At 38.3% G+C, this 17,500-nt stretch overlaps 1 protein-coding gene across 11 annotated transcripts in view; it reads left to right on the forward strand.

Moving 5' to 3' along the window:
- LOC123513597 (serine/arginine repetitive matrix protein 1-like) overlaps positions 1 to 17,500 on the forward strand; it is a 103,952-nt gene that overhangs the window by 41,880 nt on the left and 44,572 nt on the right. For 2 of the 11 annotated variants that reach the window (XR_006677400.1, XR_006677402.1), the window contains exons 4-5: positions 1,523 to 1,617; positions 4,491 to 4,547. The exons of 8 other annotated variants lie outside the window; for them this stretch is intronic. The gene's annotated coding sequence lies outside the window, so the exon portion shown is untranslated. Of the gene's footprint in view, positions 1 to 1,522; positions 1,618 to 4,484; positions 4,548 to 17,500 lie in introns of those variants that run through there. One more of the 11 variants, XR_006677401.1, reaches the window with a different exon arrangement.

Raw genomic sequence — 17,500 nt, forward strand, 5'->3', positions numbered from 1 at the left:
GTTGTTGTTGTTGTTGTTGTTGTTGTTGTTGGTAATGAATCTCCTTTATTTGGAATGGAGATAAAAAAAAGAGAAGAAATACACAGAAACACAAATGATGAAGTGAAAAGTAAGATACGCAGAAGTAAATATATAAAGAACTAATATAAAACAAATTAAATGCAAAATAAATACAAAAAAACACCACGAAATAAGCCATTGTTTCATAACGCGTGACCCAAACAAGCTCGGAACCCATTGTGAAGCTCCGAAGCGTTCCAAACAAAGCGACTCAACTCCCGCGATACGAGGCGAAACAATTGACTCAGGTTCGCAAACACCACCATGAACAGCCGCCATGATTCCTTCCCTTCCTTCTAGAAATCCCTGCAACTCCTCCTCACCTCGCAAAGCCTCGGAGTTTCAAAGCGAAGTCTTAATTGGGTTCGAAACAGTAAGTTGGACACAATCCGACTCCATGCCGCGGTTTGAATTAACTCGTGAACCTTTTACTGAGTTGTTTTCTTTCCTTTGTCTTTCTCTTTTGCAGTTTCGGACATGTTTGCAATACGTGACACAGCGAGCGAGCGAGAGAGAGAGAGAGAGAGAGAGAGAGAGAGAGAGAGAGAGAGAGAGAGAGAGACGGAAAAAAAATAACAAGTAAACAAGAAAGGAAACTTAAGAAACCTTCACAATAATACACACACTCTCTCTCTCTCTCTCACACACACACACACACACACACAGAGAATTATGTTTGTGGAAGGCTATAAGATTGCGCTCTCTCTCTCTCTCTCTCTCTCTCTCTCTCTCTCTCTCAATCAATAAGTCGATGAATCTAATCTCCATTTTCTCAGTACAAATATTTTTCTTTACGTGTCCTTGCACAGTCTCTCTCTCTCTCTCTCTCTCTCTCTCTCTCTCTCTCTCTCTCTCTCTCTCTCTCTCTCTCTCCACCGTGGAAGATATGAAACAAAGGAAAAAGACAAGGAAAGGAATAGAATGACAAATGATGGGAGAATAAAAGAATAGAAATTAGAAAGAGACATTTTTTTTCGCTTTTATTTTATTTTGAAAGATGAGAAAAAAAAAAAAGAGAAAATGAAAGTAAACCAAATAATACACGTCAATATGAACTTTGATCCACGTGGCATGTAAAAAAAAGTTTGTCTCATTTTCTTGTCTTACTTTTCCAGCTTTACTTTCTCTATTTCTTTTCCAATTTAGCTTTATTTTAGGGGAGTTTGATTTCTCTACCTGGCGAGTTAAAGGGACGGCAGGTTCAGTGGTCACCTGAGTAAGTATTGATTACCTGTCCAGGTGGGAACAGGTGGTGGTGGTGGTGGTGGTGGTGGGTGAAGTAACACGTGCAAGAGAGAGAGAGAGAGAGAGAGTGTGATTGCTATTTTTGGTTGTACTGAGAAGTGTCCATGTGCAGTAGCTCTCTCTCTCTCTCTCTCTCTCTCTCTCTCTCTCTCTCTCTCTCTCTCTCTCTCTCTCTCTCTCTCAAAATCCTACACCTTTCTCTTTTATTTATTTTCAGGTGAGTGGCGAGCAGTGTTGCCAACTGTGGCGTCACAACAAACAAAACGTGAGACATGCTTCACTACCCCTGCTGGCAACACTTACTGCTGCTCCGTGAGTGTTTGTTTTTCCTTACGTGGCAACACTGTCAAACTTTTGGAAACAAACAAACAAACAAGAAAGAAGAGCAAAATAAACACGCAAAAATTTGGAAAGGTCTAAGAAAGGATTTGCAACTAGTAGGATAGTAGTAGTAGTAGTAGTAGTAGTAGTAGTGGTGGTGGTGGTGGTAGTGGTAGTAGTAGTAGTAGTAGTAGTAGTAGTAGTAGTAGTAGTAGTAGTAGTAATGGTGGTGGTGGTGGTGGTGTTAGAAGTAGAGGCAATAGTAGTAGTGGTAAAAGTAGTAGCATTAGTAGTGAAAGTGGTAGTAGCAGTAGCAGTAGTAGCACTAGTAGTAGTAATAGTGTTACTGGTGGTGGTAGAGGCAGTAGTAGTAGTGGTAAAAATAATAGTAGTAGTAGTAGTAGTAGCAGCAGCAGTAGTAATAGTAGTGGTAGTAGTAATAGTAATAGCAAGAAAAACAAGAATTACAGATTTCCACTCCATTCACATCAACGTTATAGAAATTCCATTAGAAAATATGTATTCTCTAAAGGAAACACCAATTTTTCCATCGTATTTCATGAACAACCCAAACAGATATCCATCCCATTGCAAAACAAGTCAAAGTCACACTAATGTAACAAGTAACACCATAACACACTGAGTAACACGCTGAGGTAACACATTAAACACCCTTTAGAAACATGACACGTCTTGTTTATTCTGCTTACTATTCAGAGATTTGATACAGCTTCAGATACTTATGTTGGGATTAAAATGGTGCAGATTCTGGTAACTAATCTTCTGAGCTCCATAGACACTTGCTAATATAAAGTTGTCTAATCATATTCAAAACGCCACGTAAAAATGCGTCCCGGTACTGAAAGGATTAACACTCAGATTTTAACACATCCTTTTTTTATGTAAGATGGGGGAAGCTGGCTAAGGCCAACAAAGAATAAAAAAAAACCCCACTCAGTCGCCAGTCCCCTTACAGATCCGAAAGGGTTAACCAAAAGACGAATAAATGTCTTGAAACCTCCCTCTTAACGCCTTCAATACTGGAACACATTTTTACCTTCAGATTTGTGTATTATTAGACCATTTTATTGACATTACGAAGGGTCTATGGAGGTCAAAAGATTAGTGGCGACAGTCTTCACTATTTTAATCCGCATATAAGTTTCTGAAGCTATAACAAATCACCAAATAGTAACCAGAATGAATATGGAAACGCGTCATGATACAAAAGGGGTTAAATGAAGTCAAGTTATAGGAAGCTGGAAACACAAACACGAGGAGGGACTTCCATTAACATAAATTCCATCTTTCTCCTCTTCCTTCTCTTCCACGTCCTTTTTTTTCTTCTCAATTAGACGGTAATAAACATCCACGTGTATTGAAATGTGAGGGACGAGACGCGTGTGGCAACTGTGGGTCAGGTTGATTCAGGGTCTGGTAACACTGACGGCATGAATAATGAAGGGTGGGAGGCGACGCGATCTGGCAACATTGCTTGAAAATGAGACAGAGAGAGGGGTGATTTTCACGAAGCTATTCTGGTAACACTGCGTTCTGTCTGTGTGTGTGTGTGTGTGTGTGTGTGTGTGTGTGTGTGTGTGTGTGTGTGTTTATGCGCGCGCAGTTCCATTTTCATCCCTTTATCCATACATAGTGACTCTACAATGGTAAAATCTATAGCTCTCTCTCTCTCTCTCTCTCTCTCTCTCTCTCTCTCTCTCTCTCTCTCTTTATCAATCTCTTATACTTTTTACATTTTTGCCGTTTCTCCTCCTCCTCCTCCTCCTCCTCCTCCTCCTCCTCCTCCTCCTCCTCTTCCTCCTTCTTATTTCCTCCTTCTTATTTCCTTATTTTCCACCTGCTTTCTCCTGGTCTCTCATCTCACCCTCACGTCCCATTTACTCTCCTCCTCCTCCTCCTCCTCCTCCTCCTCCTCCTCCTCCTCCTCCTCCTTCGCCGCCGCCGCCTCTTCCCCTCTTTACTGTCTCGTCTCTTCCTTCAAACCCTCAAACATGCCTCATTGACTCTCTCTCTCTCTCTCTCTCTCTCTCTCTCTCTCTCTCTCTCTCTCTCTCTCTCTCTCTCTCTCTCTCTCTCTCTTCACTCAACCATTGGAGAGAGAGAGAGAGAGAGAGAGAGAGAGAGAGAGAGAGAGAGAGAGAGAGAGGCCTAAACACGTCTAGACAGAGGGGAATGTATGGACTGAGGGGAAAAAGAGAATGGGAGCGTGTGAGGGGAGAGAGAGAAAGAGAGAGGTCATGAGGTTCGCGCGAGGGTGGCGGTGGTAATAGTAGTAGTAGTAGTAGTAGTAGTAGTAGTAGTAGTAGTAGTAGTAGTAGTAGTAGTAGAAGGAAGAAGAAGGAGGAGATACAGTTGTAATATAATTCAATCTTCTTTTTCTCCTCTCGACACCGCTCCTCCTCCTCCTCCTCCTCCTCCTCCTCCTCCTCCTCCTCCTCCTCCTCCTCCTCCATCTTGTCTGCTACTACTACTACTACTACTACTACTACTACTACTACTACTACTACTACTACTACTACTACTACATTTTACTCCTCCTCCTCCTCCTCCTCCTCTTCTTCTTCTTCTTCTTCTTCTTAATAAACAGTTGTCAAATCAAGAAGAACAATACAAACAAACACAGTCACCACCACACTAAACAACAACAACAACAATAATGACACCAAAATCAATAACAAAACCAAATGAGGACTGCTAGTGATCAAAGAGAGAGAGAGAGAGAGAGAGAGAGAGAGAGAGAGAGAGAGAGAGGAGGAAGGAAACAGGTTACCAGGTGATGTTTTTTCCCCTTTTCGTCTTCAGATCAATGTTTTTCTCAAGTAGATTTTCTTTTTCAGGAGGAGGAGGAGAAGGAAGGAAGGAAGGAAGGAAGGAAGGAAGGAAGGAAGGAAATATTAATGGATTGGAAGGAAGAGAGGGAAGGAACTGATAAATGGAGTAGTAATAAAAGTAGGAATAAGTGTGGAAGAGGAGGAGGAGGAGGAGGAGGAGGAAGAAGAGGAAGGAAGGAAGGAAGGAAGAAAAGGACGTACTGAATGGAAGACGGAAGGAAAAGAGAAATTGTAATGTGGAATGTAAAAAAAAGGAAGATAATATAGATGATCATAAAAAGAGGAAGAGGAGGAGGAGGAAGAGGAATGAAAGGAAGACCAAAAGAACAAGAAATAAAGAGTAAGAGGAGTAGGAAAAGAATTAATGGAAACAAAGAAAACCAAGAGAAAACGAAGAAGAGTAGGAGGAGAAGGAAGATGAATATAAATAGCCAAGTAAAACAAAGAAATAAAGAAAAGAACAGGAAGAAGAGAAGAAGAAAAAGTTGAACTAGAAAGCGAAGAGCAACAGAAAGAAGAGGAGGAAGGGGACATGAAGACAGGCAGATTCACAAGTAGAAGGTTTCATTGCCATTCCTAACTTTTCCCATCAATCTTTGGACAGTAAATTGGACAGACCTCGTTGGGGAACCTTAAACATTTTCTTTCCCGCCAAAAAGAAAACAGGCTGTGGGGAGTTCCTGCCTGTTACAAGTTTTTTTTTTCTCTCTCTCCTTTTCTTTTTTCTATTTTTTTTTTATGGCTCATTTGGATGTTTGTTCTTTTTCGAGTTGGGAAATAACTTGTAATAGAAAATGTGGCTTGGATTATTGTTTTGAGTTACTTTTGTTGTTGTTGTTGGTAGTAGGTGGAGTGGTGGTGGTGGTGTGTGTGTGTGTGTGTGTGTGTGTGTGTGTGTGTGTGTGTGTGTGTGTGTGTTTAGTTTCTTGTTTATTTACTTATTCATTTTCATCGATTCCTAGTTGACAAGGACCTTATTACTCCATTAGGAAATTAGACACACCATTACGTAGCAGTGTCTCGCTAACCCCTCCCCCACCCACCAGACCTCCACAAACCACACTCAGAGTTGGTGTGTGTGTGTGTGTGTGTGTGTGTGTGTGTGTGTGTGTGTGTGTGTGTGTGTGTAATTATGCAAACGACCACTAATATGACTGACATAATGAAATTCAACGTGTCACATATGTAGAATCTCTCTCTCTCTCTCTCTCTCTCTCTCTCTCTCTCTCTCTCTCTCTCTCAGGCCTTGGGAGAGCTGGCCACATGGTGTTGTCTCCGCTTGGCCAGTGTAAACAACGATTTATTCCCGGCTCTCTCTCTCTCTCTCTCTCTCTCTCTCTCTCTCTCTCTCTCTCTCTCTCAAGTGGTAATTTCAGGCTACATTGAAATTCAGCCTCGTTTTCTTTACAATTCATTAATTCTCTGTTTTTTATGTATTATGTATTTTTCTGTATCTTGATGGCGTGATGTGTCTCCCTCACGTTTTTTTTTTTTTTCCATTCTCTTGCTTTGAAATGGGAATACACTTTTTTTTTCCTTTTTAAACTTTACTTTTTTTTTTTACGTTCCAGTTTTCCTTTTTCTCGAGTTGAATAAGTGGTTTAGTTTTCCATAAGTTACATGTGGAAATATCTCGGGTTTTTCCTTCCAGCACTTACTGACTTATGGTAAATTTCCCTTACAAAACAAGTAAAGAAATAAATATAATCTTTTCTTTTATATTTTTCTTATTTTTCCTTCTTCATATTTCAACAATTCTAAGTTTCCTTTCACAAATTACTCCTTTTCCTTTCCGTAATACACTTCAATGGTTTTCCTTCAAATTTACATCAATGATCCTGTTAAGAAATAAATTTAACATCAATATATTTTACAGTTTTCTTTTTTTTTTCCTCAGCATTTCAACAATTCTAAGTTTCCTATTACAAAATTCTAACTTTTTCTTGCTCACCCTAACAGATAATGCCTCAATATTTCTGCTTTCCATTTCAATTAAAAAAAAAAAAGTAAATACAACACTCATTATCTTTTACAATCTTCTATTTTTCTACGTCCTATCAACAATTTTAATTTTTATTGTACCAATATAACAATGCCCCAATATTTCTGTTTTCCCGTCCAGTTAAAAAGACAAATAAAACACCAATATCCTTCACTTCTTTCTATTTTTTGTTTCCTTATCACATCAACAATTCTAAGTTATCTGTTACAAAATTCTAGCTTTTTCTTGCGCACACTAACAAATAATGCCGCAATATTTCTACTTTCCCTTTCAATAAAAAAATAAATAAGATAAATAAAACATCAATAACTTTTACAATCTTCAATTTTTCCCGTGTCTTATCAACAATTTCAATATTTACTGTACCAATCTAACAAATAATGCCGCAATATTTCTACTTTCCTTTCAATTAGAAAAATGAATAAAACACTCAATATCTTTTACAATCTTCTATTTTCCCATGTCCTATCTACAATATCAATTTTTTCCTGTACCAATCTAACAAATATTTCTGCTTTCCTTCCAGTTGAAAAGATAAATAGAGCTTTAATATCTTTCACTATTTTTTGTTTTTCTCTTAACACATCAACAATTCTAAGTTTCCTATTACAAAAACTGCAGCTTTTTCTCCCCAACTAACAATAAAGCCGCATTATTCTTACTTTCCTCTCCAACTAAGGAAATAAATAGAACATCAATATCTTTAACTATTTTCTATTTTTCTTATCCTATCAACAATCTAAAGTTTTCTGTTACAAAAACTACACCTTTTTTCTACCAGTCTAACAAATAGTGCCCCAGTATCCCTGTTTCCTTATCCATTACTCATTAATATTCAGCTAAGAAGGAAATAAAACATCAATATATTTCGTTCTTTTTCTTATTTTTTTTTGTTTCCTCTTAAAAAAAATCTCAATCTTTCCTCTACCAGTCTAACAAATAATGTCTCAATATTTCTCTTTTCCTGTCCATTATACATCAATATCCAGAGAAAATATAAATAACATATCAATATCTTTCATCATTTTCTATTTCTCACAATTCTGTCAACGATTTTAAGTCTCGTGTCACAAAAACTCCATCTTTCCTTTACCAATCTAACAAATAATGGCTCAATATTTGTCTTTTCCTTCCATTACATATCAATATTGACTCAAAAGGTAACACATGAATATCCTTCACCATTTCCTACTTTCCTCAGTCCTATCAATTTTAAGTTTCCTGCAACAAAAACTCCCCAAATAATGCCTCAATTTTCCTCTTTTCCTTCCCTTTATACATCAGCCTCGAGTTATGATATAAATAGCACATCAATATCCTCACAATTTTCTATTTCCTTCAATCTTATCAACAATTCTAAGCCTCCTGTCACAAAAACTCCATCTTTCCTTTGCCAATGTAACAAATAATGTCGTAATATCCCTCCTTTCTATTCCATTATACATCAATATGAATAACACATGAATATCCTTCACAATTTCCTCCTTTCCTCAATCCTATCAATTTTAAGTTTCCTGCAACAAAACTCCCCAAATAATGCCTCAATATTCCTCTTTTCCCTTCCATTACGTATCAATTTTCCAGCGGGCGGGCCGTGGCGTCGCGTGGCATTGCAATATGAGCGAGGTGAGTCCCGAGGCAAGAGGCGGAGAGGGATTGAAATAGGATGGAAAAAAGTGCGTCTGAGTTGGGCTAGATTTGGAGCAGTTGGGCTATTTGGGCAAGGGTTTTGGGCTGAATTATGGATGGTCTCTTGTTCCCTTGGGCTCAGTCTGGCCTTGCTCTTCTGCTGCTCACTGCCCAATGCTACAGTTTTTTTTCTTTTCTTTTTTCTTTTCTTTTTCTTTTCTTTTCTTTCTTTATTATTATTATTATTATTATTATTGTTATTGTTATTGTTATTTTATTGTTGTTATTTATTTTCTGTATGTATGTGTTTGTGTTTTCCCGTTTTCTTTTTAGTTTATTTACAAGGGTTTCTAATCTCTCTCTCTCTCTCTCTCTCTCTCTCTCTCTCTCTCTCTCTCTCTCTCATTAGCTTAATATGTATTAGGATACTTTTTTGAATTTAGAATTAAACTAGCATATATATGAGAGAGAGAGAGAGAGAGAGAGAGAGAGAGAGAATATCATAACAATTCATCTCCGTATTTCGAAAGAGAGTGAATGAGAAAAATAAAATACTTTAGACCTCCCTTTAAAATAAAATCACAATAGAGGAAAGAAAACGAGACGCCAAAGGAAACAATGCACAGAAAACGGATGCATCTTCCCACTTTCCAACGAGCAATTTAATTTCACGACGCGGGGAAGACGAAGAAGAAAAAAAAAAAAAAAAGAAGAAAAAAAAGAGACTGACAGGACAAAGGAATAGAAATACACCACATATCAGAGAGAGAGAGAGAGAGAGAGAGAGAGAGAGAGAGAGAGAGAGAGAGAGAGAGAGAGTTTTTGTTTCCATTCTCAGACAGGTGCCAAGATACCTACAAAACGAAAAGAAAATGGAAAAAAAAGACGTGGAAAAAAGGAAAGAAATTAAGAAAAACAAAGAGTAGAAGAGAAAGAGAGAAGTGAAAAGGACAGAAGAGGAAGATAAATAAAGAAGGAATGGGAGATAAAGAAGAGGGAAAGAGAATAGTGGATTGAAACAGATTGAAATAAATAATAAAGGGGAGGAAAGTGATAAAAGGAGAAGGGAAGAGAAGGAGAATGGAGAAAATAAGAGAAGATAGATGAGAAGAAGATGAGAAGAAGGAAAGAGGGATAGAGAATGAAAGTGAAGGACAGTTAGGAAACCAAAAAATGTTAAGAAAGAAAGGAAGGAAAAAAGAAAAGTTAGTTTGAGAGAGAGAGAGAGAGAGAGAGAGAGAGAGAGAGAGAGACGTACATTTCTAACTTTTCCACCAAGTTTCCCAAGATTATAAGTTTTAAGATGGCAATTGTGTGTTTTAATCCGACACTCCAAAGAAAAATAAGAAAATATGAAAAAAATGAGAAAAATAAGGAAAAACGTAACAAATTCTTTTCTCACACTAATCAATTAACACCTGGAGCTTGTTTCCTTGTTTGGGTGAGCGTGAGTGAGTGAATGAGTCTTACCTATGATGAATAATGAGAACTCGGTGTCATAACCTATCCTAACCCAACCCAATCCAAACCAAACCAAACCTAACCTAACCTAACCTAACCCAACCCAACCCAACCCAACCCAATCCAAACCAAACCAAACCTAACCTAACCTAACCTAATCTAACCTAACCTAACCTAATCTAATCTAACCTAACCTGACCTAATCTAATCTTATCTAACCTGACCTAACCTAACCTAACCTAACCTGACTTATTGAATGTGTTGTCTAGTGTCGTAATGTGAAGAAAACGAGATTATTGTTATTACTTTTTATTTATTTATTTATTTTTATACCATGTGGGCTTTTCACGGGAATTTCTAGGCTAAAGGGGATACTTTTTTGTGGTACCTCCTATCTCAAAGCCCACCCGCTAGGAAACCGTTGCCCCGAGTGAGGAAGCCCAACCTACACTCGGACCGTGGACAGGATTCAAACCCATGCGCTTAGAGACCCCTCGGACCCCAAAGCACGCATGGTTCCACTGTACCATTATTATTATTATTATTGTTGTTGTTGTTGTTGTTGTTGTTGTTGTTGTTGTTGTTGTTGTTGTTGTTGTTGCTGCTGCTGCTGCTGCTACTACTACTACTACTACTACTACTACTACTACTACTACTACTACTACTACTACTACTACTACTACTGAGATGTTCATTCATGCATACAGACGAACAAAATACTACTTAGGAAATAATGAAGCAGGTCTGAATAATAATAATAATAATAATAATAATAATATATTATTATTATTATTATTATTATTATTATTATTATTATTATTATTATTGTTGTGAATAATTATGTAATTAGCCAAAATATAGCAGTGAATAAACACACCAACTGGCCACTGTTTTCTGAAAGTTTGGTGTAATTTGCATTAATGTGAGAGAACTTGTAGAGAGAGAGAGAGAGAGAGAGAGAGAGAGAGAGAGAGAGAGATAAAATATAAAAGAAACTCTGCATTATCTTTATATTAATAATCATCATATGGACCACCACCACCACCACCATCATCATCGCATCATGTCGAGTCACGTTCATTACCCAATCAGAGGACGAGGTTGGCGAAGCTTCACGCTGATTGGGACGTGTAATCTGACTGATGGACACACACACACACACACACACACACACACACACACAGGAATTTACGTAGGAACTTGTCAATACTCTCTCTCTCTCTCTCTCTCTCTCTCTCTCTCTCTCTCTCTCTCTCTCTCTCTCTCTCTCTCCTTTCACCGTGATAAAAAAAAAACGGAAGCAGAAAAACTAAAATATTTCAAAGTATTAAAGAAAAACTTAAATAAACTTTGACCTCGCTTGGGTCACGAAAGGTCACGAGGTCACTGCTAAACTCTTTGACCTGTGACTGTTGCAAGTATTGAGAGGGAAGGTCAGGCAGGTCACACTTCCATTCATAACCTCCAGCTGACCTCCGTGGGTGTGGGTGTGCGCAGGCGTGGTGGATGGAGGTGGATAAGGTCACGTGGTCATGTTAGGTCATCAGGTCAAATTTGAGGTCATGTGGTTTGTTTGTTTGATTTTTGTGAGTTTTAAATGTGATGAGAATTTTATATATTTTTAGTGTTTTTATTTCTCTCTCTCTCTCTCTCTCTCTCTCTCTCTCTCTCTCTCTCTCTCTCTCTCTCTCTCTCTCTCTCTCTAATCTTTGTTTTCTTCACCCTCTCTTTCACCTTGGTCGTATTTTCTTTTCTTCTTTTGATCTTTTTCTTTTCCTCTTCACATTTTTTTCCTCTTGATAATGTTTTCCTTTCCTCTTTCTCTTTATTCTCTTCATTTTCCTCTTCATCCTCTTTATTCTCCTTCAAGTTGTTATCCTTCCTTTTATTCTCCTTTTCTTGTCCTTTCCCTTTTATCTCAGTTTCCTCTTCATCCTCTTTTTCCTCTTTCCTTTAGTGTTTTTCTTCTCATTCTCCTTTTCTTGTCGTTTCCCTTCTGTTATCATTTCTTTCCTTTATTATCGTCCTTCCTCTCTTCCTTATCTCCTTTATATTCTCTCCGTCCATTTCTCTTCCCTCCTTCCTCTCTTTCTTTCCTTCTTCTTCTCCCTCTTTCCCCTTCCTTCTTCCTCCTTTCTTCTCCAGTTCCTTCCACCATGTTTTTTTTCTCTTCTCTTTCATTTCTTTTCTTATTTTTTTCCTTTCCTTCCTTTTATCTTTCTTCCCTTCTTTCCTCTCTTTCCTCCTCTCTCCCTCCAGCTGTTTTCCTCGCCTTCACAAACTCCCTCCTCTCCGTCACACACACACACACACACACACACACACACACACACACACACACACACACACACACACACACACACACACACACACACACACACACACACACACACACACACTTTTTATTCTCTCTCTCTCTCTCTCTCTCTCTCAGCATAAAATAATTCGACTTAAAATATGGTAAAATGACTTAATGGAATGAAGATAATGAATATATTTGAGGCAACGTAGAGAGAGAGAGAGAGAGAGAGAGAGAGAGAGAAACAATGCCATAAAAGTCAATTATGTCACTAAAAAAAAATGAGATGAAAGATGGAAAAAATGAAAAATGAAAAATAAGAAGAATGAGAAGAAGAAGAAGAAGGAAAAATGAAGAAGAAGAAGAAGAAAATGAAGAAGATGAAGAACAAAAAGAAGAACAAGAACACGAACAAGAAGAACAACAAGAAGAAGAAAGAAAAGGATAATGAAAAAGAACAAGGAAAGACAGAAATAACAATCTTTAAAGAGAGAGAGAGAGAGAGAGAGAGAGATGGAATATTGTACCTAGCTCGTGTCACCTTCCCTGCTTCCTTTACCTGAGTGGCGCTCGTCTCACCTTTAATTGGAATTCACCACCTGAATAATTCCACAGCCAGCCTCACTTGGGCCTCCTGGCGTCCCGAAAGGCCCCTGGAACCCTTACTGTCCCTCGCATGGTCAGAGAAAACGAGGCAGATTAGCGGAACCTCAAAGAAATAAAGGGGTTTCCAAATTATAAAAAGAAAAAAGCGGATGGGAGGACGTTAGAGAAGGGAGAGTGAGTAAAAAGTAGAGAAAAAGGAAAGAAGAGAGAGGGAAAGTAATCACGAGCTTTCTAAATACAAGTTGGAGTGGAAAAATAGAAGAAAAGAGAGGAAAAGTAATCACAGACTTTCTAAATACACGTGAAAGTAGAAAAAAGGAAAGAGAAGAGAGAAAAGCAATGACAGGCGTTCTAAATACAAAGGAAATAGAAGGAAAAAAAGAAAGGTAAGATAGGACATGTAATCAAAGGCTTTCTAAATACAAGTAAAAGTTGAAAAAGAGAAGAAAAAGAGGAAAGTAATCTCAGGCTTTCTAAATACAAGGGAAGATAGAAAGAAAAAAGAAAGATAAGAGAGGAAAAATAATTAAAGGCTTTCTAAATACAAGTGGAAATATAAAAAAAAAGGGAAAGAGGAGAGAGGAAAAAAAATAGAAGCTTTGAAAGTAGTTAAAAATAGGTTGTGTTAGAGAAGAGAGAAGAAATTAAGAGGTTTTCAGAATGCAGATGAAAAAGAAAGTCATAATTGTAAATAGATAGGAGAAAGAAGAGAGGTAAGGAAGTCGGAAGGTTTCAAAACAAGGATAAAAATAGAAGATGTGAGAAGAGAGGGGAAGAAATAAGAGGTTTTCAAAATAGAGGTAAGAAATAGAAAGGGAAAGACTTTTATAAACTTGAAGAAAAATTAAATAGCTGAGGAGATTCGCAAATAGAGATAGAAAATAGAAAAAAAATAGAGATAGAGAGAGGTTTTCGAAATTAAAGATTGAGATACAAAACTGAGGCATTTCAAATAAGGATGTAAAAAAAATAGGGTTTAAAAATATCAGTAAAAAAATAAAAATATAATCCATCTATTGAATTCATTATTATTATTATTATTATCATTATTATTATTATTATTATTATTATTGTTGTTGTTGTTGTCCATTTATTTATTTACTTGTTATTGAGCACAGTGCCCGGAATCCATTTTCTATGCATCAATATCCGTTTTCTTTACGTGCTTCTCTCCTTCATGTTTTCCCATTCTCCTGAGCTGATTAAAACTCTAATTAGCAGTGTAGTGTTTCTCTCTCTCTCTCTCTCTCTCTCTCTCTCTCTCTCTCTCTCTCTCTCTCTCTCTCTCTCTCTCAGAACTTCCTTTCCTCTCCCACCTTCCCGTTTTCCTTAAGAGAGAGAGAGAGAGAGAGAGAGAGAGAGAGAGAGAGAGAGAGAGAGAATGTGGAAAAAAGAAAAAAACAAACAAATCAAAAAGAATAAAAGATAAAAAGAGAAAAAAGAAAGGAAAATGAAATAAAGAAAATGGAGAACGAGTGTCTATCCATTTTCTTTCATGAACCTTTGAGAAGTGAGTGAAGGAGAGAGAGAGAGAGAGAGAGAGAGAGAGAGAGAGAGAGAGGGGGGGACGTCCTCCAGCACCCGGCGCCCTCAATAACAGACATCGACAGCAGTGAGTGACGGGGGGGGGGAGAGGGGCGTGGAGGAGAGAGGAGGAATTAGAGCAGATAAGAGGAGGTAAGAGGAGAGAGAGAGAGAGGGAGAGGGATAGGGATAGAGAGGGAGAGGGAGAGGGAGGAGGGGAGAGGCAGCTGCGGAAGAAGGGAGAGCTGTTTGGGAGATTATGCTGTTGATGAGAGAGAGAGAGAGAGAGAGAGAGAGAGAGAGAGAGAGTATCATTCATGTCTTTATTCATGAATTCAATCTGTCATTCATTTACTTAGACAGACAGACAGACTGACAGACAGACAAGCAGGCAGGCAAGTAGACATACAGACAGAGAGGTAGACAGACGGCAGACTGACAGACAGGCAGGCAGGTAGATATACAGATAGACAAACAGACAGAGGCAGACAGACAGACAGACAGGCAGGTAATCATTCATCTATCTATTCATGCGTCCAGGCATTGAGTTAGACAGACAGACAGACTGACAGACAGGCATGTAAATAGACAGATGAGCAGTTAGACAGCCTTAAAGACAGTCATATAGACAGACAGACAGAAATACAGATAGACCGAGAGATAGACAAAAATACAGATAATTAGAAAGACAGACAAACAGAGAGACAGATAAACAAACAGACAGAAATACAGACAGACAGACAGACACCTTATCACCCAGACAGTCTAATTAAACAGATGAACAGATACAGACAGACAAACAACAAATACACAGACACACACACACACAAGCAAACAAACAGACAGACAAACAAACAGTAGAGAACACAAACAAGTCACACACAAACGAACACACACAAAGATAAACAAGGGCAAGATAAAGACATTAGGAGAAGAGAGAGAAGGTGATAAATCTTGAAGGAAAGGTAGAGGGTAATAAATAAGGAGAGGGAGAGAAGGAGGGAGAGAGGGAGGAGAGGAGGATGGAGGGAAGGAGGTATAAAGGATGTCTGCGTGGGCGAAGGAACCTCTCTGGCGCCAAAGGATGGAAGGAAGGAAGGAAGGAAAAATAAGTGATGAAGGAAGATTTGGAAGAGGAGGAGGAGGAGGAGGAGGAGGAGGAGGAGGAGTTATGGGGGATGCGGAAGGAGGAGGAAGACGAGGAGTAAATTAAGAGACAGAGAGATACGAAAGAAGACGTGGAGGAGGAGGAGGAGGAGGAGGAGGAGATATAAATAATGCGTTTAAAGAAGGAGGAGGAGGAAGAACCAGGAGTAAATTAAGAGACAGAACGATACGAAAGAAGACTTGGAAAAGGAAGAGGAGGAGAAAGAGGAAGAGGAAGAGGAGGAGGAAATATAGGTGATGTACAAAAAGAAGTAGGAGGAAGAAGAGGTGCTGGAGGAGGAGGAGGAGGAGAAAGAGGAGGAGGAAGAAGAGGTGGAGTAAATTTAGAGACGGAGAGATGCGAAAGATACACGGAGGAATGATAACAAAGGAGAGAGAGAGAGAGAGAGAGAGAGAGAGAGAGAGAGAGAGATCTGAAACTCATAAACAGTGAAAAAAAGAAGAAAAAAAGAAGGAAAACTATGAATTTAAGAAAAACGGAAAAAAATATTCAAGGAGAGAAAGAAGGAAGGAAGAGGAAGAGGAGGAGGAGGAGGAAGAGGAGGAGGAGGAGAAGGAGAAGAAGAAGAAGAACCTGTCCGTAAACTGAAAGAAGAGAAAGAGGCATGGAGAAATTTTATCTTAGAGAGAAAATGTTAAGGAGGAGAAAGGGGAGGAAGAAGAAAAGACGTGGAGGAAGGAAGGAGATAAAAGGAAGAAAAGTAAGGTGGCCTCTCTCAATAGTGAAGAAATTTGGCAGCAGGTGTTGGAAGACAGGAAGACAAGGCAAGGTGTCTTCAGCCCCTCTTAATTGAACCTTGCCTTTGAACCTTCACTGCTTTTATTGGTCTCGTCTTGGCTACTTTGAACAGGCTGATGGAAGTTATTAAACCCTTCTGTACTGTGACACGCTTTCATGATTATTTTGCTTTCTATTTGGTGATTTTATGCAGCTTCAGAAACTTATGTAGGGGATTAAAACAGTGAAGACTCTTGCCATTAATCTTCTGACCCCCATAAACGCTCCCTAACGTGAATGAAATCGTCTAATCACACCCAAACTCAAAGTAGATAATGCATCCCAGTACTGAAGGCGTTAAAGATTTCAAGGATGATTTTTTTACATTTTATTTTCTGTGATTCTGTGATTATTTTGACAAGAATCTAGACGAGGGGTTCTCAAATTTTGTAACTCGTCGATCCCGCCATAAAGTTTCAAAATTTCCATCGATCCCCTGTTTTTACTTCGAGGAAATAATTTTGATGGCAAAAACCATGTGCAGCAATAGTAGTAGTAGTAGTAGTAGTAGTAGTAGTAGTAGTAGTAGTAGTAGTAGTAGTAGTATAGCAATAGCAGTAGTAATAGTAGTAGTAGTGGTAGTAGCAGTTGTAGTAGCAGCAGCAGTAGTAGTAGTAGTAGTAGTAGTAGTAGTAGTAGTAGTAGTAGTAGCAGCAGCAGCAGTAGTAGCTTTTTACATTAATGATGGAGGGGATGGGGAAAAGTACAAAATAAAACACTGGTATTCGCCACTCCGACGAGAAAAAGAGCCTGGTTTATTGTAATCAAATTATAATCTAGATTGTAGAATTTCGAGATGGAAGCTTCAGTGGTCCCTCGACCCAGCAGTAATTAATATTCACCGTCCCCCTGTTTATTCATCGACCTCCTTTCGACTTCCTGGATATTCATCGACCCTTGGATGGTCCCATCGACCCGAACACTCTGGGAATGACTGGTTTAGACGTCTCAACCATTTAATTGCTCTTTTTGTATCAGTAACATTGAAAGTAGATAGAGAAGAAAAAATTAACTACGTATTGTCTATTTAAGAATGACTTTTTAATGTTTCTGTGCATGTTTCAACAAGATCCTAGACTTATTAACCTTTTATGTACCGGTAATATTGAAAAAAAGCTCAGTTTGTATAAATAAAGTAAAGAGAGAAGACTGTTTGATGTGATTTTGGGCATATATTGACAAGATTCCTGACTTTAACCCTTTGATTATACTTTTCGTGTTGGTAATATTGAAAGCAATACAGAAATGGATAAAGTGAAGAGAAAAGAAAACAGGAACTTTATCTTCCATTCAAACACTTAATTAAACTGCTATTTATTTCCTGTACCATGTGGGCCTTTCACGGGAATCTCCGGGCTAAAGGAGACAGCCTATCTGAAAGCCCTGATAGTTTAACACAACTTTCCTTCATTCACTAAACACTCTTGACATATTTCCTCGTATTACAGTCACACCCAAACACACTGCGTCCTACAAACTCTGACATCTATTCCTTTGTGTTCTCTTTTTCTTTCTTCCTCCTCTTCCTCCTCAATTTTTTTTTTTTTATCTTTCTC

This window comes from Portunus trituberculatus, chromosome 36, assembly GCF_017591435.1.
Source record: "Portunus trituberculatus isolate SZX2019 chromosome 36, ASM1759143v1, whole genome shotgun sequence".
Classification (NCBI taxonomy): Eukaryota; Metazoa; Arthropoda; class Malacostraca; order Decapoda; family Portunidae; genus Portunus; species Portunus trituberculatus.